The following is a 26,211-nucleotide window of genomic DNA, read 5'->3' on the forward strand; positions in this document are numbered from 1 at the left end:
AGAAACCAATCACTCAGACATCTGAATGCTGTGTTTCCCCCCGCTTTGCAAACATAAAGCGAGGAAAAGAGGTAGAAAACAACAGGAAAGATAGAGGCGCTTTGTGAGTGGAGAATCAGAAACAAGAGAGAAAAAAATCAAGTGGAGAGAAAGGAAAAGTAATTAAGGTGAGGGGAGAGGCTAGAGACCCCACTCAATAAATCAGAGCTGCAGAGCAACCTGTCAGTCTCCAGGCTCTTTATTGGTCACTGAGGATCAGCTAGTATTAGTCACCGGGGTTCTCGTTGTGTGTGATTGGACGGTTGAGCGGACAACAAGTGTGTGTCCCTCTATGTGTGTGTGAGTGTGTTTGTGTCTGGAGAGATTCCATCAATAACACATGGATCGGGGCACAGGCAGAGACAGGGAGTCGTGTTGGAGATGGTGGGAGATGTACAGAAGGACATGTGTGTGTTGCATATGTGTGAGTGAAAAGGAAGGCAGAGAGAAGGGGGGAGAGAGGGATAACAAGTGAGGTATTCATGTTGGGGTAATGAAAGAGCGGTGAGCGGGAGAGAGGGAGCGCAGGGATAGCCGTCAGATAAGCCAACGCCAGACAAGCCAACGTCAGAACAAGCCAACGTCAGACAAGCCAGTCTTCACTAATGATCGTCGCCAGCAGCGGCAGCAGCAGCATGTGTGTATGTGTGTGTGTGTGTGTGTGTGTGTGTGTGTGTGTGTCAGTCTGGCTGCGAGTGTGTGCGTACCTGTGAGCATGTGCGTGTGTGATGAATCACGATTCAAGGCCCCCTTGCCATCTCTAACACCCACAAGCATTAGGGTTATTGTTGATGACAGGGCTCCTTGTGATTTCGGATCGAGTGTGTGTCTCTCTCTCTGTGTGTGTGTGTGTGTGTGTGTGTGTGATTCGCCAGATGAACAAGAGACAGTCAGGGCCTCCCCCCACCGGCTCCTATTACGACTGTGCATGGCAGAGGCAGGGTCAAGCTAAAAGAAATCGAGAGACAGATAGAATCACAGGCAGACACAAAAGTGGTGAGTATCCCCACCTCTCTGACAAGACCTGAAATACTGATTCTCCCTCTCTCTCTCTCTTTCAGCCAATCATTAGTCGTCTTCTGCGGTGACACAAGCGATCCCCTCGGGAATCCGCCCCTCTCCCCAGACATCTTCGGGTTCTGAAGTTGCTGACGATTTGAGGATCACTTAAGCTTTAAAGCGCTGCCAACTGCCTGATATGTCACCTGCAGTTTTGGCGGTCAATGGGAGTTAAAGGTACCCTGTGGAATTTCATGGAAATACGTTTATTCATGATTACAGCCTCAGCAAAAAACATTATCTCGAACCTTGATGCTTAAATCAGGTGCTAGAAGCAGTTTCTATTCTCCTCTATGTTGGACACTGTTAACATATATGTGCTTCTCTTCCTGGTCCTGCCAAAAACTGTCAGAATCAAAGGTGTGGTCGGAAACCGAGGGGTGACATACAGCTCCAATTTCATTTGAGAGAAATATGCTTTGACTGCTGCTTCATGTGCTCCAGTTGACATTGGTATAAGTGTATCGAGAAAAGCTGGAATAATGCTTCTGAGTCTCCTTGGGCCTGGACAGATAAGGGTTTTAAAGGTAGGTGCAGTTAAGCTGAAAATTATTCATACCCAAGCCAAAGCTTGACTAATAGTGAATTTTTATTCAACTATTTCTGGTGGATGGAAATGACAAGAAAACTTGTGACTATGACTACTGCCTTCATGCATTTTTAATAACAACAAAATTGCCCATTTTTTAAAAATGAGAAAATGCAGCTTTTCTACTGTTCCAAATGGTCCTGCTAATTTCTGTTTACCAAGACCATTTGGAATATGATAACAATGTTCTACAGTGTTCTTACTGGTATAAACCGGAAACAGCTAATGTAGTAGTTCTCCAGTCAGTTACCAGCCAACTGCAAGTCATGGCTGCAATGCTAGAACATAGTGGGCTTGCTTACAGGATGGTAAAAGTCTATGAAGTCACGTCCAAGTGTTTTCAGTGCCAGTGGCCACATTGCAAAGCTTCATAAAAAAGAACAAGGAGTCCCACACTGTGAAAAATCTCAAGGATGTGGGAGGAAGCCAAGAGTGATCCTTGTGCTGCCAATAATGGTAGAGGCCAAGAAAAATCCAAGGGACACCACCAAGGTCATCTGGATGAATCTCAGCCATTCTGCTACCAACATCTCAATCAGAGACTCCAGCAGACAATACCCAACGCTGGTCTCCATGGATGCAAATCAACGGACACTCAACTTATGAAAGACAAGAGCACAAAAGCTCAACTTAGCCTTTCTAGAAGCTCACCCAGACAAACAGTAAAGTTTTTGGTCATCAGTTGTGCGGGTGGATGAGATGAAAACGGAGTTGTTTGGACAAGTGGATGGGCAAAAGAAAAGGGAACAACATCCCCACTGTCAAGCATGGCGGTGGAAATGTAATGCTTTGGGGAGGTCTGTAAGCCAGGCAACCTTGTCAAAGTACATCGACATCATCACAAAAGAAGATGACATTAAGATTATGGAGAAAATGTCAGGCCACCTGCAGAAAAACTTGTCCTTGGGCACCAGTGGACTTTCAAACAAGACAATGACCTGATATATACAGCCAAAGCCACTAAGAAACGGTAAAAAAGAAAGAAATGCCAGCATTTTGGAGACCTCACCTGAATCCCATCAAAAATCTGCGTAGGTACTGAAGACCAGAATAATAAGGAGCTTCTGACCTCAAAGACCTGGAGATCACAAACGAGGAGTGGAAAAAAAAGCACAAGAGGCAAAAAAAGATTACAAATTAGGATTAACATCTCTAACACAATGTCTTATCTCCTTTCTCCTGTTTATATCATTTCAAATCTGAAGAACATCATTGGTCAAATCCACACTTCAAAACCACTTTGAATCAAAGTTTGACCATGAGTATGAATAATTGTTGGCTCAACTGTAAGTTCACAGGCTGACAAGCTAAGCCAAGACATAATACTTTCCAAACTTGATGTGCTAACTGGTGTTTAGAGCAAGCAGATTGGCTTTGTCTTCTCAATAATATGCAGTGCAAATGTCTCCAAATGATGACTCCTATAGACCACAAACTGAGGTATACAAACTAAAAACAACAAAACAAAGCCCCACAACACCACTTGTGATCCGAGAGCCTCTTCAACAACATGGGTTTTTAAAAGTAGACAACTGCAACAATGAACTGAAATTGAACTGTAAGTGCTGATAGCCTGGATGAGAGGATAAGCCCTTGAATTACAGTGGAGTCAGACCAAATGTGCAAGTGTGTAAAATGAAGATCAGCATATAATGCTACAAAGCAGCTATTTAGGATGCTACAGACGACACACAAATGTACAAAATTAGTGTTCTACCTCCAAATATACCAGTTTTTACAAATAAGTTCCACCACGCTGGACATTCTGTGCTCGAGTCCCGGTAGAGTTACATCACTATGGCGCCTTTAGTCTTTGCCAGGATTGCGATGGCTCTGAAACAAAAGCCTCGCTCTGTGCAATGTTACAATCTGGCTTGAAATCTGTCATTTTGACCAAAGAGTGACACTTAAAATACCAACAGAAACTACACAAATGGCCACATGTCAAACAGGTGAACTTCGCTGGCATCCTCAGCTGAAAAACAAGAGGATAATATTGGGCCAATATGCTGTATTCTTAATGATTAAATATCAGTATAACTAACCTTTAGGCATTTAATGTTAATTTCTCACAGAAACTCATTGTATCTGCTTGTAAAATATGAGATCTTATGATATAAGTTATTGCTAGATGAATGGAAAATGGTACAGCCCCTTGGAATGAAGCCTTTTTCCGAGAGATCCCATTATATGGGAGTCCATTGGAGGATTCTGAATTCAAAGACAGATGCTTTTCAAACTTTTTTTTTTTTTATAACTAAAGCATAATTCAACCTCTAAAAAATGTCTTTTGTGAATAGCAGTTTCCTACACATCAGCCATTAAACACACTGAAAATAAAGACTTGGAAAAATTTTTGAAGGACAGAAATCAATACCTGACATCTGCGATCAATATCCTGACTCCTATCAGTCAATTCTGTTTTTAAGTGAAGTTAACTTTCCTTCCTGTGCTTTTGTTTCTACACAGGGGTTCACATTTGGATTAAAGATTGAGCCTTTAAGTGACCTTTGCCATTTACAGTGAGCATCACTCTTGAGATTCAGAAGCTTGATTTTTGTTTCTGCCTCTCAGTCTGGTTTATAACAACTTTGCGGATTAAGAAACAATGAAATAAAGATAAACTTGTACAGACAGAGCGCCTCTCTAGTTCGTGACAGACGCTGCTTAATGCCACACAAAGGCATTTTTTATTTTGGCAGGGCCTTATGAAGTGACAGTGCCAGTGTCTCATCCCAGATGCACGTGCAGCTCGGCAGCAGTGCAAAGCCATTATCACCTTCAGGCAGGGGGAATAGGAGCAGAGGATTACCCCTGCAACAGTCAAATATTGCTTGACTCTGAGCCATTATCCCAAAGCCCCCTCATTCACTTCTCAGCCTTGCATTCATCACCTTCAGATCCTCCAATGGCTCTGCTGCCTTTCACTCTGCACATGCAGCATGTGTCGACGGCGCACGCTGGCAGCCACTTCTTCCCCGCGGTGTGAATGTACAGTTTGTGTATCGTCTTGCCCGTCGCCTATCTGACAGAGAAGGGAATTACGAGTTCTTTTTGTATTCTAATTTAATTTGTAATTTAATCCTTCTCGGGATGTTGTTTGGAATTTGTCACATGGCTGAGCGCAGACACGTTATTAAACTGATTAACATTAAGCAGTAAAATTCATAAGTCTGTGGCACTTTTGCATGAACATTCAGTCGCACAATAAAGTAGTCTGTCCGGACCTTCAGTTGGAATAGACATTCTAAAGTAATATACCATGACTGTGCTCCCTTGCAGATGCGTACACAGACATTTGGGGATGTGTAGTTGTGCTAAATTACACTTCTTTATGATGCACTTGACGGATGCGTTCCATACACATGCACACACTGCAATTGTAGCATAGCAGCCATGTGGATGCAAAATTTGGACTAAGGGGTACGTGCAGACTTGGGCAAATACAAAATTTATGGTACTCGTATATTCTAACTAACTTCCACTGGCATCTTCTCCCTTCTCCCCATCTGAATTCTTCTGCTTCATCTTATTTCTTATAATAATAATAATAGATATTAAGGCACCCTGTTGGAGAAAAGAACCATAATATGTCTGTGGCTGTATATTATATGTAAGTGCCTCACTTCTAAATGGAGGGGAAAAAGTCCAACATCTCATTGAAACTTTAATGTGCTCTTTGTAAAATTAACATATTTTAGCCACTCAGGTGGTGTCAAAAAAATCCCACTCCTTCTGACTCATAACTTAGTCAAATCTGAACCCACAGACTTGTAAATTAACGACCATGTTTCCACTAAGAAATAAAAAACTACACTTGCTATAATGACTGGATTTTCCTAAGCGCAATCACTCGATGTGTTTACAAGGATGTGAACAATGTGGCTATGATTGGCTTTTTATATATGTTGTTTTGTGTTTTCCCTTCAATTCCGAAACACCATCACAAAAATCCTACTTTCTGCAACCAAGAGATATTTCACACTATTGGCTTGTATTGTTGTTTCCTCTGGTTTTATAAATGGTTCAACTGTGTCATCATCTTCGTCTATCGCTTTTATGTCCTACACGATGAAAGCAACAACCTGACACCCATCAAAGTGAAGGACATGTTTAATATTTCCTGTCTCTGTCATCTCCCATTGCTGTCATAAAGCTGGAAAGGCCAAAGGCACACCATACTGTTGGAATTCCATTGTGTAAAGCTTGCTATTGGCCAACGAGGCCTGATTTTCAATAGCCAGAGTCAAATACATTCAAGGTTGGATAATCTGTTACAGGAATGTCACTATAATTCTGCTGGGTCAAAACTATACATGCAGCAATGCTATTTCTTAGATGTCCCCAGGCCATTTTAATTTACATTATGTGCTCTTGGTATCCATCCACAAGCTTCTGGTTACATCCTTGACCACTCCTCTTAATTGCAATCCTTCTTCTTTATTACTAATTTTACTTACACCAGTGCCACTGGCAGTAAAACAGTCCCAAAGCATAATACTACCACCACCATGCTTGACAATAGGTAATGATTTTAGTTGCTGTTGTTGGAGATAACCTCAGCTTCTCTTTTCCAAACATAATTTTAATCATTGTCGAGAAATACCTCTATTTTTTTTTCCTGTATGTTTACAAACCTGGGGATTTCTGTGATTTCACCATGGGAAGCCATTTAAAGAGTTCAATTTATCCACAAATACAACTTCCACAGCCATGAAATGTGATGGGGACACAGATCCAAAGACTGAATGGCTCCAGTCGAGGCCAATTTTTGAAGTATTAGTCCTTGAAAATGAAATATTGGCAAATGTTGGCATGCCAAGATAACAAAAGAAATGGAATACTGGCTTGTAATACTTGCTACACTTCAAATTCTATGTTAGAGGCTCAAAAGCTACTGAAATGTAGACTAAAGACTGCATTTCAATGAGGAAATGTGGATACAATCATGGCCTCAATATCATGGCTTCCCAGATTAGATGTTTTATCAAGGACAAAAAAAAACTTAAATAAAAAAAATCCCAGGAAATTTATTTTACAGACTTTGCTTTCTAACAACAAACATGTAAAGTCTGAACAAAATCTAGCAACACATTTCCTAAATTTTATCTGATTATACTTGGACTAATCCATGTGTTATATTAAAATGTTTAAAATGCCTTAATGAAGTTGTTGTTGTTGGACAGTATGAGGGAATGCATTTGACAAATCTTCAGCATCCAACAGTCTAACTAGCTGGCACACTGGATACACAAGAGATATTTTGTTTACAGTAATCCAGCACTACATTGACTCAGGCAAAGATACTGGACTCTGCTAGATAAAATGCCTTTGAAAAGCCATTTTTCATTTGGAAACAATAATGAGATTAGCGCGTTGGTCCAAGCTCCAGTGTCTGCCTGGCTGGTCACCAGCACACAGTTTGCTCAGTTACCATCTTTTGTTTGAGGACATTTGGTCAGCGCCACTATAGAGAACTCACACATAAGCTGTCTCTCTCTTTCTCACACACAAATTTACATTTTCTGTCATAGTCAGAACTTCTTTTTTTGTCTCCAAGTATTTAAATCTGACTCAGAAGGTTGAGCTCAAATGCATTTTTACATTATGTTCATTTTATTCAGTCACTTAGCAATAAGTAGTCATTTTATGCTGTTATTATTGAAACATTTGTCCAATATTAATTTAATAAATCTATTTTTTGGTCTTCCTGGCCATTTGGATGTTTATTTACTCATTTCAAAGAAGGGCACCTTTTTCTATTATGTTTCTCTGTAATGGAAAATGGAGTGAGCAGCAATGAATAGACATTATTAAATACTGAAGAGAGATGCCAAGCTCCCACGCGTTTTTAATGGGTGTCTGTCAAGAAACTTCTTTCTTTATTGTACACTTGTAAACAGTAAGTAAGAGATGATGCTGGGTTTGAGAGGTATCCAAGTGAAAACATACACGTATATGCAGCATTCATTATACAAGTTAGCAAAAAAAAACTGTAAACAACATTGTTTCTCCACTTGTCCTACTTTTATTTATCCCTCAATTATTCATTTACTCTTGTTCTTTTTAATTCTTTATCTCATGGTGATGATCTCTCAAGAGGCCGCCCGCCTGGGACAAGTAAATAAAGGCTCTTGTGTTCGAGTATTAGCAGTGGAGAGAGGCTTTGTTATGCAGCCTTGGTCCAGCTTGGCACAAGAGAGGACGAGGAGGGCTGAGTCACCATAAAACTTCATCTTAAGTATGTCAAAACTTAAATAAGCTTGTCAGACTCTAATGGACAAGCGTCCTCTTGATGGTGTGGAGGAGGTGCTATAAATGTATTAAGGTCAGGCTCATGACTGAAGTGGGTGACCCAAAGCAGCTTAATACTACAATAAAAATCAAGCTTAACTAAAGAAATAAATCTTACCTATCCCCCGCCTGGCTGACCCTGGCTATTAGGTGATGACCTGCTGGTAGCACCCGACCATACACACACCTCCAGAAAAATATAATAAATCTCCCAACCTGGCAGTTCACTTTATGATATTCCTATTAATGGAAGAAGCTGATATTATTGTTTATCTTCTTGTCAGTAAATCCAATAAAAGAGCAAAATCAACAGTGTATAAGCTTCGTAATGGCTTCTCAACTTCACTTCACTGTCTGTGGCAAGCACATTGGTTTTTTCACTAGAAATGTATGTCTTTCAAAGAATGGTTTGCAACAATGTATCAAAAGAGAAGCACGCTGATTTAAACAGTATTTGTTTGGGAGTATTTTCAGCTTAGTATTAATACACATTTAGCGATGTAGTTTGAGTTCATGTGAGCAGGATGACATTAAATGCTGTTTAAGTCAGGGCTCCATGGATGGCAATACTGTCCATTCTTTAGCCAGTCCATCACTTTGGTGCCCAAAGGATACTCATTGTGATTAGATGATGAAGCCTGATGACTTGAATGAAATTAAAATTGAAATGACTTGACAATTAGTTGATAGATTACCATCCATTAGTTACAGAAATTGTTCTACTCTGGAGGATTCTAATAGTTAATAGCTTCGGTTGATCCCACTTCATTATAGACTTTTATACAATTGCACTTCTTTTTGAAACCACAAGAGTCGCCACCTCCTGGATGTTAGAAAAAAAATGCACATTTAAGACACATCTGCATTGGCAACATCCATCCTTTCTATGCAATCATGAATCAGACGTCTGGCTTTTCATACATAGCAAAGAACCAATCTCATCAAATTGCAAGGTGAGGCTTTGCGTACCATTATGCTTCAGAAATGGATTTTGATTTGAGCATGCATGGGTGAATTACTGCGATATTACAACTTGTCAGAGCAGAGTAGTTCTACAGTGTTTGAGCAAAGTCCGACGTGAGCTAAAGTTACAGCAAGTAGCAGAGCGGCAGGTTAAGAAAGATGTGGAGACTTCAAAGAGTCACATATTCTGGGGGAACAACAGTGCAGAGTTACATCTGAGCCATTTTAAAGCAGGAAGAGATTATTTTCAGGAGGAAAAATATTCACCATATTTAACTTTGATACACAAAGATAGGTTTTTAGAGGTTTAACCAATGAGTGGAAAGAGACTTCAAAATCACAGTGACTTTTTTCCTTTCTTTTTGACACTCTTTGTCATGTTTTGTTCAAAAATAACTCTCTAGTTAATAACATGTTGTGAAGTGTGTTGTTATTTTTTCATTAAAATGAATGAATATGAAATCTACTTTCACAGCAGTGTTGTGAGGAGGCCTCTCTTGGCAAAAAGGATTATACCCTGTAGCCTTGATAGTGAACCAGTGGGACAAAAGATTAACTCAGCAGACGCCATTGTGACTACAGAGATAGTTAAGGACTGCCACACAATCATCCTTTATATTTACTTTAAGGAGCTTTATGAAGAGGATTTCTTTTAAAGTAAATAAAATCCACTTGTTCACAGCGATACAATTTATTTTCTTTATTCTTGTAGTAATGGCTACTTCCTGGCCCACAGTTATCTTCTGTCTGTTTTTTCAGGGGGGTATTTAGGTTTGTGAAGGACAAAGTGAAAGTGGAGTCTGCCTCCACAAATAAACAGTCAATCTGTGGGGAAACGAGTGCAGATGAAAGCAACAAGTTCACACACGTTTCCAAATGGGTGTTTAGGGAGATTAAATAAATCAGTCTTTCCATTCCGACCGGTGAACCCAGCGAGTCGTGGAGGATCGTAATGTGGTTCCTTACAGAGCAGAAGGGTAATGCATTAGCTCACTTTGCACAATAATGAGTTGGATATTATTACAGTTGACAGGAGCATTCATGTCTGGCATATATTGTACTGTAAGTTTAGAGTTTTATGATTTTGACACCAAGGTCGTGATCCAAGAAAATTGGACTCACGAAGCACAGAAGCTTTTATTTATTTGTGAAGGCTCTCTTGCTTGCACGGAGGGAAAAAAAATGCCCAACTGCAGTTCTGTCTTTCACAATTAGCCACGTATCTATTTGTCTTGTGGTGAAAACAAATCTAAAAAAAGAAAAGAAAAAGTCATTTTGGGTCACAGCAAGTCTATTTGAGTGGGCCAGTTTGATAAATTCTATGCACAGAATTACTGCACTGTGGCATATATGTGTAGGTGCAGTAGCAGCGGTAATGGCATAGTAACAACATGAGGGAGAAGTGCATTCCCCTTTATCTGAAATGTGACATGGACTATTGATGGTATTGTGGGTGAAGAAATTGTCTTCGCTTCCTCCTCTCCTTTGCATTTCCATCCACTCAACGTCAGTGCAAAGTGGTGAATGTAGAGAGAAGCTCTTCACACCGAGACCTGACATTTAGCCATCATGTTCGAGACTGTATATTTACATATCTACTTCTTCATTGTGATTAAAGGTCTCCTATAAGTGTCATCCTTCATAGGAAGGAATGAAACAAAGACAAGGAGACAGCAAGGAGAGGGGAAAAGAGACATCAGGATTGACATAGATGAATAGAAAGAGAGAGGGAGGAAGAGGTTGATGGAGTGAGAGGAGAGAAGGAGTACAGTGAGGAGAGTGAACGCTATCAGTCAGTGAAATATACCCCATGCCATCGGCACCAAAGGAAAACATCACTGTTCTGGGGTGTCAAGTTGAGATGAACGATCAGGACACTTGCTCTGTGTGAGATCCTCTTCGTTGCGTGTGTGTGTGTGTGTGTGTGTGTGTGTGTGTGTGTGTGTGAGCATCCGAGTACGTGTGCGAAAAAAGAGAGAATGAATTCCTGTTTGATACATCACAGGCACAAAAGTAATGGCTCACTGTGAAATCATTGCAAGCTGCCCACTGAGTGCACTCCCATGTGCGCACACACACACATGCACACACACACAAAGTCAAGCAATCAACAACATCACAATGGTGGTCTGCTGTGGCAGGTTAAAAAAAAAAAAGAAGAATCTATCGCCCCTGGATGCTTGAACGTTGCTGTAAGCACAGAGCTGTTATTTGCTTGCCTGGCATAGACTTTAAGGTTGAAACAGCACAAACAAAGCAGTGCATCATGGGTATTTCTAGAAATGGAACGCTCACATTTTTGTTTGCTTATGTCATCTTCTGTTATGGAAATGGATATTACTCAGTCCACATCTAATTTAGTACATACATGTATATATTTTATGGATTACAGACCTGCTCGTACAGAAAATAGAATAAACTGCTGTGAAAATGGGGAAAAAGCAAGCTGTGCAACAGTTTTCCAAGTATTAATAGTCTGGAGTGAGGACAAGACTTTAGGACTCCATACCTGTTAACAACATTTAAATTATTGTAATTTAGTAGGAAAATATTAAATTCAGTTTCTCTACTGGCCTGGCAAACTGGAAAACATATACAGCACTCGGAAAATTAAATCATAATTCTTCATAATTTGGTACATGATTATCAAAAGCCAAGTTGATCCCTTGACATTTATCCTAGTGCAAAAAAGCAGGTTGTCATTTGTGGCTCTTAGTGAACTCTTTTCATATTCATACTGGATGGATTAGTACGGCATTCACAAGAACTATTTTTTTCTTAATCCTTTAACTTTTCACCAAATGCTACAGAAAGGTGCTGAACAGAGTAAACGCAAAGAAATTAATTTAATGAAAGTATCATAGATGAGGGATGTGAACACACTCATAAAAAATTGCAACTATTTTCCCTTTCCATGAACAATGGAAAGTGTTCATTTCTATTGTAAGACTGTCATACTAAACCTGCAAGTCCATTCTAAAAGCCTCTTCACTTTCAGCAGGCTGGCGAAAATTTTATTTACAGTTCATTAGCCCATAAAACCATCTGCAATTACTGCTTTAATAAAGTGATGAAATAGAGTAGACTTTTTGATATGTAAAACATAAATGTGGTCTTTCCAAGAATTATGTGTTTTGAGGATTGTTGTATATGAGGCAATGGGGGAAAATATCAGACAAACTAAATGCCAAGTCTTGCTTACAAACATAAAAGACAGCGGACACTATCCAGGTTTTTGTATTAAATATATTTACGTAAGATGGTGTTTCATTTTCTCATCTTCCAAGGGAAAAAGTGAGGGCTCTGCAAAGACGGAACTGACTACTCAAATGTGACTGGACATGTAGCTGTGACTAGCATGAAAGAAAGCGCCTCGGCCGCTGGGATGCCCAAGACAACAGTTGGACAGCAATGATGGCTGGGTGATGGGTGATAGAGAGGAAGAGACGGATGAGAGTGATGCCGCTCTAATTAACACCTCGACAGGCAGCCTGTCCACTGAGAAGAGGTGAATGGCTTGAGAGGTGAAGAGGTGGTGTGATGGAATAGGAGGTATGGGAGAACACTTGGGTCTGACGCATATAAATTATATATAAAAAGACAGAAACATGGATCAAACCCACAGAACCATATGGTCCTATTTAATAAATGTCAGTGCATGACTTCAGTTCGACTCCCATAGTTAGCCATGGATATATGTCACCCCCCTGATGATATCTTATGCATATGGCCATTTTCTGCAGCACAAATCTGTACACGTGCCAATTATAAGAAAAAGAAGAAGTAGATTTTCTCTGATTCTATCTGATTGGGAAGGTTTCCCAACCACTTTTCCCGAAGCTGTGGCTAGTTATCGCATCTGTCATATAACTAATTCACCACATGGATCATAAAGGTTGTCAGTGATTCCGCTTGTGGCTCTAATAAAGAAAGTTGCTGTAAATATATGTGACAACTTGGAAACACATGAGCCATCACCAATAAAAACTCCCTAACTTCACAGTCAATATGAAGTGGCACTAGTGAGAGAGGTATTAAGACCCTTAACTTAAAAGGTTTTGTGTCTCACATTCAGATTCATTGGATGTCCTGAGAGAACCAGACATCAGACTGCAACAAAAGGCCACATCAGTCACCCCTCTTCTTTCAGTTTCCATTTACAACCAGAACCTGTGGGCGTATGAGACAAACAATAGTCCATCCACAACCATTAGCATAAGCTAGGATTGCAAAAAAAAAAACACCGAATGGCCGTAGCAAGATGTTGTCAACTCAAAGAATTTCATCTTGAGACAAATCAAACCACTGCAAATAAATCAGGTAATTCACAAATGAGACATTTTGATTCAATTTTAAATATTTTGCAGTGTGGGAAACCACTATTCAAAAGCAATGAGAGGGCTCAGTTTCAAGAGGAGGAACTGACACACAGAGAGGTGGTACAGCTTCATTGTATGCTAAAGACACCATTACTTCACTGTATTCTGAGTGAGTAGAATGTTTTTTGCTGTTTTTTTTAACCACAGTTCTTGTATATTACACCTTTCAGTAAAATAATGAGTAAAAACAATGTACGTGAGGAAAGTCCTGCATTCAAATTTCACTTAATAAAAGTGCTGAAGTATCAGCAAAACAAATTCAAAGAATCAAAAACAGAAGCACAATGGAAGCAGAAAGAAAAATGGCATCTGTAATTGACAGATTTTTAAACATGACAGTATCAGACAGTTACTGATGTGTCATGCAAATTTACTTTCTTCTGGTTTTAATTCACAGTTAAATAGCTCAGGCCATTAGTTCCTCACTGAGATAAATCTAAGACATTGCCAGGTGATTAAAGTGGTTGAAGAGATGAAAAAAATTATACTGACTGTGTAAATTTGCAGTCATTTATCTTGATACTGCGTTTCATCAAAGGTTGCATAGTTTTACCTTCTTTAGCCATCAAACAGTTACCGGATCAAACAGACAGAAGGTTTAGAGTGGAAATGCCTCCCTGATGACAACTCACGGATATCTTAATTGCAACTACAATAAGTTTGTTTTTGTCAGGGATCGCAAAACAAATACTGTCCCAAAAAATAATAAAGCAGAAATATTAAATAATATTATATAATAAATTATAATAATGATTTTTATTTGTAATGCACTTTCTATTGAAGCAAAATCTGAAAGTGCTGCATTAAAGATTATAGTACTTTGCACAATGTCAGTTTCTCTATGCAGTCACTGTGGCCAATACAAGTCACAATATTATTGCAAAATTATATTAAAAAAAATGTTCAGTAAAATTAATCTCTAACTTATCTTATTGAGTGTTTTGTCTCTTTTTTTGGCAAAAGTGTAGGGAGAGGGAGACAGAATTAGTTACCCCAACTGTACCTGTTTTGAAGCTTCAGCCAGATAGCTACTGGCTCTGGAATATTTATGGAATAAGCATGATGCCAGCATTTCATGTTTTTAACATTACAATTAATGTCAGTTCTGGTATACTGTACTGCAAAAAAATCCTGCTTAGTTCACTTCCTACCACAGAAAACTACCCAACAACCTAACTGAAAAAGAAGTTAAAAAGCATAGTCATTCCATCCTGACTAATTCATCACCACTCTGTCAAATCCCTCCCATCTTGCTCAGGTTTATGAATATCAGTTTGCGTGTGGGGAAAGAAACGGTGCATTCATCTGGATCGAGGAAGCACAGGAACGTCTGCATTTTTGTGAGTAAAGCGGGTTACAGGGAGACAAAAGAGATCAAAGTGAGGGAATCAAGGAGAGACAGAGGGGGCTGAAAGGGCATGGAGGGTATAAAGGAGAGTGGAAGGGTTGGGGCGAACAGGGAGGAGGAAATGAGGAGGAGCGGCGGTGGATTGGAGGGAAGGGCAAGCCAAGTAAGCACTTTCCTGTCCATTTTTCATCAGGGCCGAGCCAAATTAGGCCAGGCTCGTCTCTCTTTCTGTGTGCGAGCATCTGCTCACACAGTCCTGACACGTCTCTCCTCTCTCGGCAACCCAGAGCGCCGGGTAGCGTCGCTCCGAATACCCTTCTCAGCATCCTGCCTTTTCACCGCCTCTGATTTATTAGTCGGTGGGCGCCGTCCATCACACCGTGACGCAGGGAAGCATCATGTTTTCTCTGTGTGTGTGCACTTCACCGCTCAGCTCCACCCTCCCTCCCCGATAAACCTCCTGCTCTTCCCTCTCCCTCTCGTTCTCTCCTTGTTCTCTTGTTGTGAGGGCATCTCTATCATCTCGTTTGCTGTTTTATTCGGTGACCCGCCGACTCTTGGCTGACTTCTCCCTTCTGAAGCCTGTCATTTGTAGTCCCACAGTGTCTGCCATTTGTGCTCCTTACATGAACCCACGACAAGCTGACATTTGGATAAAGGAAAAAAAAAACCTTTGGTTTGGGTGCAAACTGTGAAGCTGTCCCTCGTGTTTTTTAAAGCAACAGGTAAAATGATAAAATCCTCACAAACAGGAGATTGTTTTGGAGAAAAAGGAGAAGATAAATTCAAGATGAGGCTCAGGAAAGCCTGTCAAATTCTCTGATCATCGCTTGGTTTGAACAGTTCTCTGCTGTTCAAATCAGAGATTTCACAGATGCTTGTGAGCACAGTTCTCTGGGAATCTTTCCACATATGCTCAAGTAAGATAATACAGGAACACTCCACTGCAATAGCACAACTTTTTGTCTTTCCTACAAAAAGTTGGATCTCTCTACCATACTTCACATGGATTTTCTTGTTCGACTGCACGTTCCTCTCTTTTGTCCGTGGCTGTGAAGCTGAATTCGTTTCCTGTAGGAAATTCGAGGAAGGTTCACTGGCTTTATATAGTGGAATAATCAGCTTTGCCAGACTTAGTTCTTCTTTGGTGAAGTCAGAGGCAGTTGCTGGACTAGAACACTTGGTGGTTGTGTCCTTTGTCAGATTGTAATTTTGCATTTTCAGTCACACTTTGGTTAGGTTAAGGCACCAAAAGTACTTGGCAATAATTAAGAAAAGATCATGGTTTGACCTAAAACTGGACACTATGAGTATGCTGCAGTGGACCAGTGGGTAGATACCACAGTTTTACATGAACCTCCAAGAAGCTGCCTCTGTTTGTTTATTTTCAGAATGGATGATACCACCTTCTACTCCATGCAGTTTGTCCAGTATCAACTATCATTATGGAACTGATGGCAAGTAGTAGGCGGCATCAAAAGTTCAGATTGTGATTGTGCATGGATACAGAAAACATTACAGTGTCTGCATGCTGCATGACATTACATTGTCAACATCAAGACCTCTGTTGGATGGGTTTTTGTGTGGGAGGTGCATAATTGCAATTACAGTGTGAACATCAAGCTGAAGCAGCAAGAAAAGTGGTGGGATAACAGTCTTCACAATGGAAGAGACCAAAGTGTGGAAGGCTTGTCAGGTCAGGAGTGGACCAGGAGGAAGAACACTTAGTGCATATGAGCTTAAATGTGGTGGGGTGGCATGTTGGTGTTCCAATGTGCAGTGCATCCAATCATCTTTCCACAATAGCACTTCCCATTCACTCTACTTGCCAAATTTGGCTTCCGAAAGAGTCCCCCTTCTCCCAAAATTAGAATTCAAACTGAAGAGTTTGCCGTTTCTACACAGCAGCCGATGACACTTGACATGTTTATATTATGGAACTCCTAGGGACTATTGCAAGGGCTGCAGGAGCACTGGGAACAGTGTATTCCTGCAGATTATCTAGAAGTGAAGATGCACCAATTTTGCATGAGTTAAATCGTTTGATGTTTACAGATATAATCTCAGAACTTATTGATTGCACTTCATAATATTATAACATTTGAAGCATATGTTCCCAATTCCAAGATTCATTCTTGATTTGTTTAAAGCTGTGTAAAAATAGTTTGTGCCCAATACAGTTTATTTTGCATAAGTCATACATCTGGTTAAAATTCTACACATCAACTCTCAATTTGCTATTATTATTATTATTTTATTTCTAAACATTTTTATCATTGACTCATCCTCTCCAGTGAAGATCATACCTCAATTGTGAACACATTTGCATTTAACAAGTGAGTTGTTATTTGGCCAGAAAATGCTTCAGGTTTACTGTACTGTTTAATTTGTAGTATTTATTACGACCTGAAAATAAATCAGGTGTTGGTTTCTCTCTCCATAGCTGCATTTCCACCCACGGCTAAACTTCATGTCTGAACTGCACAAAGCCAACCTGCAACTCCATTTATTCAAGTATTACTTGTTTTCCGCTGCATCACAGCTCATTGGTTTCACTTGACTTTTCAAAATACCCTCAAAAGACTATTGACTTTATCACCTTCAGTCATGAAAATGAGGTCAGTGAATGCCTCCCTAAGCCCCTAGCCCCAAATTCACAGTTTATGTGTCATTTCGACTAAAAACAGCTCCTATAATTATTTAAATGTTTGTCACCTCAGACAGTAAGCGTCATCATTTTCTTGGATACAAGTTTTGATTGATGATGAAGGCAAAGAAAAAAAGGAACAAATGATTCCGCGAGTAAAGGAGGACCTGACAGTTTTAGTTGCACTGTTCTTCTAATTAATCCCTTAATATGACAACTTGTTCAATTTGTATCATACGTCTTTTATCAGAGGTACATGTTCTGAATTGAGCTCTGATTACAGTCTGTCATGTTCTCGTCTACAGTGGGACTCCCCATCCAATGAGAACAATGCAATTAACTAAATGAATGAGAAACACCTCAACTGGCAGGTTACTCCCCTCAATTACAACATGCTTTCCAGCTGACACTGGGAAATAAGATAAGCGGTAAATGTGCTTAGACTAAGTGCTAACAACAAGGCACTCTTGGTGATGACTAAATGCCACTGCAGGCATTGGGGAAAGGGGGGATTGGCAGCGACTGCAGAGGTTTCTGCCAATGTCGACTGCACGCAGCCAGCATAGGTTTCTTAGTTTGAGGCAAATGCAAATTGGAGGAAAGTAATGGTAGTCCCCCATGCGATATAGGGAAGACTGCTTTCAGCGGGCACAATCAATCAAGAAGCAATACAAAATTATTTTAATAATGCATGCGAGAGACCTAAGTGTAGCTATTAATAAACTTTGGAAGCGCATGATTACATAAATGAGCAGAGGTGTGTGAAGTAATGAGGAGACCCATTTAAAATGCCACTACTGCATTCCTCCCCATCAGCTTGTAGTGAAAGGAACTCCAATTTTTTCATGCTTCTCTTTTGTAAAACTATTTTAAACTTTGCTCAGAAAAATGGAAGCAAGGAACACACAATAAAATGACTGTACAGGTTTTTAACCTACAAAGCTCCGTCCTTGGAGAAAACCTACCTGAACATGGCACAGTTACTTTAAAAAACATATGGGAATCTAAAAAGATCTGACAAGTCAAACTAGCTCAACTGCACTCACAATTTTACCTCTGGTCAAAGCAGTGTAGCAATACATGTCATTTTCAGTGTTGCAGTTTTACACCTCAGTTGTGAATGGCTTTGCTTTGTGTCTATAAAACCAAAAATAAACATACTGTATGAATTAATGCATTTAATTGCTGATGAATGGAAACTTTATAGCAGCCGTGGGAGAGAGGATATGCAGCTTTTATTATGGAGCATTACAGCTTTAAAAGAGGATGTCCCACATGGGTAACCAGCTGTGATATATTTTAATATAGATGTAGGAACTACTACAGAATGTATTCTCTGGATGTTACACAGCTAGCATGTGCTAAACTAGCCAAATGTGTCTTTTGTTATGAAAAATTTACAGATTCTACTGTAAACATGGCCAAATAATTTAATAGTTAGCTAATTCATTCCATATCTTGAAGTACTTGTGAATTATCACACACATAACATGCTTTAACAAGTAGAACAAATTAGTGTTTTAGATAGTTTTATTGTCGTTCAACTGATAATTTAATATGCATGCCTGCCGATGCTCATTAGATCTATTTCCCTAATAATGGACCCTTCAGGAACACTAAAGTTTTAAAATCATTCGATGCATGATAACTGAATAGCTCTGTAATGCATTAAAAAAAGCTATGGGACAGAGACTTCTGTAGCATGTAATATCCTCTGAACACTTTTTGTTTGATTCTTGTTTTTGCAAAGTGTCTTGTCACCTCTAGTACTCTCTTTCTGACACTTGTGTGCCAGAAGGTTTAAACAAAAAACAGTTTCAGATTGGTGGTGATACTGATCGCAGAAAACAATGGAGTGAGGGCCCATTTCTGACATGTGACATTTGCACGATTTATATCTTAGTTTTTTTGTTTGTTTTTTTTAAATTTAGCTTTGGTAAAGTCTGTTTGTCAGGTTTATCTATCTCATGGATCATACAAAAATAGAACGTTCAAAGGAGAGATGCCATTATCAGGCTTCAAACCAGCATCCCTTTTGTTAATAATCCACCTCTCTAAATTTTGGGTCCTTTTCATCTAATTACTCACCTATAGTTTCTACTAGACTGTAATGCAGCCAGCTAGAACCAGGCCCTTAAAAAAAGAAAAAAAAAGCTCTTTCATTTTTAACTCTAAATAAAGGGATTTAGATAATATGACTGAACTGTCAGCTTGTTTATACCACGTCTTATTGCTGCGTTTGATTCCATGATGACGATATGGTGATGAAAGATATGAAAATAAGGCCAAAAGTGGGGAATAAACCACACTTAAACCTTTCTTCAAGAACTGTGTATTTGTTGTGGTTTGCAGTGAAGTTTTTTCTCTGTAACAAATTGAGGTAGTCTGTTAAAAAAATATAAAAGAAGCAGAAAGCAGTGCTATTTACTTTTTCTCTGCAGCAGCATAAGTGGCCTTACGCAACAACAATTTACAAAGAGGGACTACTATCTTCAATGATTGCTTCATTTTTCCTTATTATGCAATCTCACTGAAAAACTCTCTGTCAACCCCATTCATTTGGCAGTTAATTCTAATGGTTATAGACACTCGGGTTTTACAAACATGTCTAAAAGTTATAAAATATACACTACCTACCTTTACACAGAATCAAGAATCGTCACGATTGTGCCTTGCAATACAGAACTAGGCATGGACTTGTTCCTTCTACGTACAGTTATCACTACAGTGTGGTAGTTGATGCAGTAATTTAAACATACTGGCCTGTCAGTGTGTGTCAGAACGACTGAACAGCCGCCACCAAAACACCATCAAAAACCAAGGCAGCAGAACCGCAGATACTGGGCTTTTTAATTCCACACATTCCTCTTCCTTGACAAAACAATGCCTACATTGACCACAATGGCTGCTTGACAGCTGGCATTTGAGCCAAAGATTCAGGTTTGTCGTGCTAGTAGCAGCTAACATAGTGTCAATCAGATACGGGGCCCAAGCTGCAGAGGCTCTCGTATTTAATTAGAAACCCCCAGACTCAAAAATATGGGCAACACATAAAAGAAAAACATGAACTCCAGACCTCTACAGTGAGGAAGTCTGGTGGCTCTGTTATGCTATTTAAAAGAAAATGTCACTGTAAATCAATACAAAGTTGGTCTAATTGGTGACCTTCATCATAGAATGAAACACTTCCAACAAGATGAATACAAATATTATTTTTGACAAATGGCACTTTTCACCTGATGAATAAACACTAACCGAATGTAAAACAGCCAATTAACCTTCTCCCACAAGCCATGACAGAAATGGTTCATGTACCATCATGTACATATGTGACATGAGTGTTAAACCTCTCAGAGTGTGCACAGTTTGTTGAGATAATAATGAAGGTTGAACATCATTGATATGCATAACGAGTGAAGTCTCATACTTCTGCTGACCCTAACACCTTTACTCACCATCTGAGCTCAACAATATCAGTGTTTTGAGGGTATGTTTCATGCTGTCTTTACATAAATATGCCCTCATGTGCTGGCCAAGACCAGAATTTATTCATGTCAGAACAGAACTCACGTTGTAAAGTGTTTATCGACAGGCAGCTTTTTACATTCCTACATGCACTTAGTCTCTCTCTGAGTCAAGTTATTTTTTCAGAAGTTGTCAATACCCCGAAGGACAAAGATCTTGTGCGTCGCTGTGTTTGGAGCTGCTTGACATGTCTTAATGCCTTGCTTTACCGGTGAACGCCTACGGGTAAACACATCATTTTCCCCCCAGAACGCCCAGTGGGAATTTCTTTCACCTTAAGAAAACAAGTGCAAACATATTGAATGAGCATGCTGGTTTGAGAGGAAGGTCAGCTTTAAAAGCAGGCTTCTTATCAGCAGTGCGGAAGGCATGCAGTGAGACTGTACATCAAAAACCTTCACTTCCAGACATTACTTTAAATGAAACCGCCAAGGCTGATATTTCGCCCATTTCCTCAACACCTTGGATTGGGAAGTGTTTCGGAAGGATGGATGGGTCAATAACTGTATGGCCTTTTGTAAATATTCTGATATTGATTTTCATATTTCTTTTGGCTGAGGCTTTTGAATCTGTTATGTTCATGGGAGACTGCCCCAACACATATTAATGACGAATGCAACAACGTGTGCAACAACAGGATGTATATGCCTTGCAAGAATCATCGGTCGATGACTCCACCTTCAAGACCAATTGACGCAGAAAACCTGTCTATCTGGTCTTTGCACAGATGAAGGACTTAAGGCAAAATGTAAGGCCTCACATACTGTTGTGGGAGAATAGCAGATAAACAAAGCTACCCACGTCCATAAATACAAATAACCAGTAAACTGCAAGCTTTATAAAGCAAAATGTAGAAGCTGTTTTCACATCAACACAACAAAGATGACAAAAAAAATCTATTTCACCAGCACTAGCAGTAATTCAGTGAGACTGAGCTTCAAAAGGAAAATCTGGAAGCCATCATATACATTTAAACCTCACGTCTAAAGTTATCACAGCTTCTGTTTCTGTATTATTACATAAAAAATAATAACGGACCACAATATACAAGATGAATTAAAGCCAATCATGGTTAAAAGGACTATGTCTTAATGAACAAATGCTGGTCATCAACTTATCAGTAAAATGTTTCCAAGAAAATATCTGATCATCAGTACACTGTGAAAGACAATTACCGGACCAGCTTAAATGTATTGCTTCAAATGATCACATGCAATTGAATTAAGTTGATGCAAATTAAGTTAACAAGTATTATCAATAACATTTGCTCATGCTTGATGTACATAAATTGCTTGATTCCTCTTAAATAAGCATTGCTACAACTTTGTCACGGCTTCCATTTCACAACTTAATGCAAATTTACGTAAATGTAAAGCATGACTGTCTTTTTAGACTTATTCTTTCCTTTATACTTGATAAAAGTATTCTAAGAAAACAGTGGTTAAGTTGCAGCAGAAAAAAAGTTAAGAAATGTGGATGTATTGATGTCAGACGTGTAATACAAATCAATAAAAAAAAAAAAACAAGCTAAGCAAACCTAATTTTCATTCTTTCGCCAAGATCAGAACTCGGTTTACATGGAATATTATAATAACTAATTTAAAGTCGATAGAATTGACAACAGCAAAGTGCCAACACCACAGCACGATGATAAATGAGATTCATAAAAAAAAAAAACACACAAAAAAGTTTGCCTGATGTTCCTTAACATGGCAAAAAAAACCTGGAGTCGACTTAACAAACACGACCATAATTTACAAAGCCAACATCATATCCTATTGTATGCTATATCTCCAAGCAAAGCAGGCAAACTGTATGTGTTGTGTTGCTATAGAAAACTACATGCATTCAGTTACATAAATATGTTTTAGAATTGCTTCTAGTTTGCTGCTAAGCCCATTTTACATTGACAGTACTGCCACAAGATGATAAAAATGATAAGTCTTTAAGTTACAGACTATTAATTTAAACTTTTTTTACTGGTATAAATTAGAATAATATTCATAGCTGTCCATTATAACAACCAGGGTGAACCTCGTTTTATGAGCATACACACAGTCTGAAGAAGATAGCCTGAGTTTACAGAGACAGTTGATAACCATCGCTGTGATATCCGTTATATCTGATTGGGGTTTTAGATTTTGTTAAGCCACAAAGAAAACTTGGTTTTGTCGAAATTATTCCATAGTACAAACTTTAGAAATCTTCACTTTGCCTGTTGCCACTGCACTCTAACTCTGAGTAAGCAAAGAAAATGGGCAGATGGATTGAAACTACTACTTAGAGCATAAACTCAACAGAAAAAGGTTTACCAAAGTAATAAATCAGAGAAGTTTAGGAAATTTCCCTCTTCACAGTCAAAGGCTGTACGCCATTTCAAAAGGCCAGATTCCACATTCCATTCAAGCCCAAACAGACCATCCTTAACCTTCATGCCAAGCAACGGTGCAAAGTTAAACTGATGGATAGGTCAATGAGCACCATAAATATATTTAATATACATAGCAGAGCAGCCAAGAGGTTTTATTTGCTGTGTCATTTTGTTTTTCTGCGTGGTGTCGTTATCTCCGTGGTGATTAATAATGTGATAAACCTCCATCGCTCCTCCCTCTCTGCTCATCATCACGGAAAGAGAAGAAGTGCATCGAGTCTGTGTGTCAAGGTCAATGCATGACAAAGCACAAAGCCAGACTCATTTCTTGACGCCTGCCAATAGCAACCCTGAAAGCAGGTTTAGGTGTTTAAAACATTCACGCTCTACACTAAACCTTCTGCTAAACTCAGGGTGAGCCATGCTATTGACCTTAATCTACAAAGAACAAGGCGCAGCTTCGAGTTTGCCTAACCTCAATATTTGACATATTTAGTCATCTAACAGGAGTGAAATGTCATCGCCTGCCTGACAAGGTACTTGAATAAGGAAACATTGCTTTATTAGCGTTGTAAAAGCACTGCCATCTATATCATTCATTCATCTTGCAGCAGTGAGGACAAGCAGAATGTCTTCAGTGGGAGAGAGCTCCACATGGTTTTCAGCCAAGGACACAAGAACAGAAATATATACAAATACAGACACTGGTGCTTGCATACAAAGCAGGACTTGCTTCACTATGAGCAGTTTATAACTTGCAGGTGTAGCCGACTCTGCCAGATGGACTCCTGAATCTCCTTGCTGCTAAACACACAGTACAAGGATTTAGCTACAACCACATCTGCACTCTGGCGGCAGAAAGCCAACTTAAAGGGAACAACTCTGCTCCATGTGTCAGCGATAGCAGGACGGTGCGTTCAAAACCACCGCTTCTCAGTGAAAGTAGCAAACTGGCTCTAACCAAGCTCAGTGAATCTTCATTATCTAATGCAGCTGCCAAGCTTTTAGGCGCATTACTGTAGGCAAATGGGGACAAAAGCCCCCTGTAATTACTCTGCCTCCCCAGTGGGTGAAGGCGGCATTTTCAGAGAGCTTAGCAGTGACTTTCCATGTAGCTCTCACCAGATAGCGGCTTGGGAGATATAACACATGCTGCTCTTAGCCTTCCTTTTCCCTTTATTTTCTTCTCTCACTCCTCTCTCACTCCCAGTTCACTTCTTGCTGTCTTTTTTGGGTTTTTTTGTTGTTCTTTTTTACTCCCTCATCCCTTTGCAGTTCGACTTTTCTTAACAACAATGAAATTAAAAACATAAAATATTTAAGATACGATGGAAAGCTAAATCCTTTCTACCCTTTTAGTAGCATTATAGCCATTATATTTCACCACTTATGTAAACTAAAGTCTTTTTAATGATGAACATAAGACACACATGAGCTGATTTAACTGTCATAAATAAAGACAACTTGTTAAAATCCAAACAACACTAAAATGAAAGAGAGAAACTGCAATGTCTAATAAAGTATGAAGGTTAATTTGACATTTTTAGCAGCGAGTGATATTCTGTAACGTGACACATTCTTTTTATTCTATGCACTCATGTCTTGCTTATTTTTGTACTGTTCCTCAACAAAAAAAAGGTTGAAAGCAAGGTTTTCATAATGTTTAAGTGTGATTGTATTTATTTTTATACTTCAGTACAACTAGTCTAATATTTGCAAAACAGAAAAAGCTCCTCTTATCTCTACAAAAGACATTTTAATTAAATGTAGTGTTGTCAAATATTATTTAGATATGAAGCTGTAATCACAATAGTGCGGCTGAGTTTTTCTTTAACTTTTCTGACCTCCTCAATACAGATAATAGGAACATGACTAAAGCTGAAGTCTGTATAAAAGATGACAATCTCCTCCTCAGTCCTCAACATCAGTGCTCAGACAGAAAAAAATTGCAACCGCAGTGAAAATCAAGCTATAGATATATAACTAGACATCAGTCATCAAGCATATTGGATATTAGATCTCAGGTATTGGACTACAGATACCAAACTTTGGGCCCCACATCTCAAGCACCAATCATGAGATTCAAGTAGCCGGTCTCAACCTTCAGGCATCAGGTCATGATCAAGTCCAGTAATATATCCAGTACTTAAAAAGTCTGTAAAAGTACCAGTCCAACTTAATAGTGTCTACACACGGCCAAAGCAGAAGTCATTCTTTGGAGCAGAAAGAGGAACTCTGCTGAGAAATACTTCAAACCTCAAACAGGCATTGAAATTAATTCATCTAATTCGACCACTTTGTGCCATTTTCGTTGCCATTTGGTCAACACGACTAATATCATGGTTAGTGGCTCAAGTGGCTCTTGTTTTCTGTTCAAGAAAGTTCCCTCATTAATATGTCCAAGTTTCCAAATTGCAGCACTTGACTGTCTGCAGATTCCAGTTGATCATGTCCAATCTACCTCCCACTATCAGTCATGAAGGAATGTAATTAGTCAGAGACACGAACCAGAACATCACTTAAAATGAACTAATACTGGTTTACTTATCTTTGTTTTGTCAGGAACTACTTCATATACACCAATCAGCTGTCACATTACAATCGCTGAACTGAATACAGCTGAATACACCTGTCGTGGGCTGGGATACATTACAAAGCATGTGCACAATCAGTTCTTGCAGCTGATAGAAGCAGGGAAAATAGGCAGCACGAGTGTCTGAGTGACTTGGACCAAATTGTAGTGGCTCAATCTTGTGAGTCGGCAGTTGCGAGTATGAACTATAAGCAGTCCAAGAAAGGACAATTGTTCAACCAGCAACAAGGTTATGGGGCTCTAAGGCTCACTGTGCTTTGATCCGATAGCATAACTGCTGTAGCAAACCATAAAACTGCTGTGATAGACAGGTGTCAGAACATGCAGTGAATCCCAGCTTGCTCTCAAATGACAATAAGCTTATGAGCATCAGTCGGTGGCCTAGTCTGATGAATCATGTGCAG

Source organism: Acanthochromis polyacanthus, chromosome 22 (genome assembly GCF_021347895.1).
Source record: "Acanthochromis polyacanthus isolate Apoly-LR-REF ecotype Palm Island chromosome 22, KAUST_Apoly_ChrSc, whole genome shotgun sequence".
NCBI lineage: Eukaryota > Metazoa > Chordata > Actinopteri > Pomacentridae > Acanthochromis > Acanthochromis polyacanthus.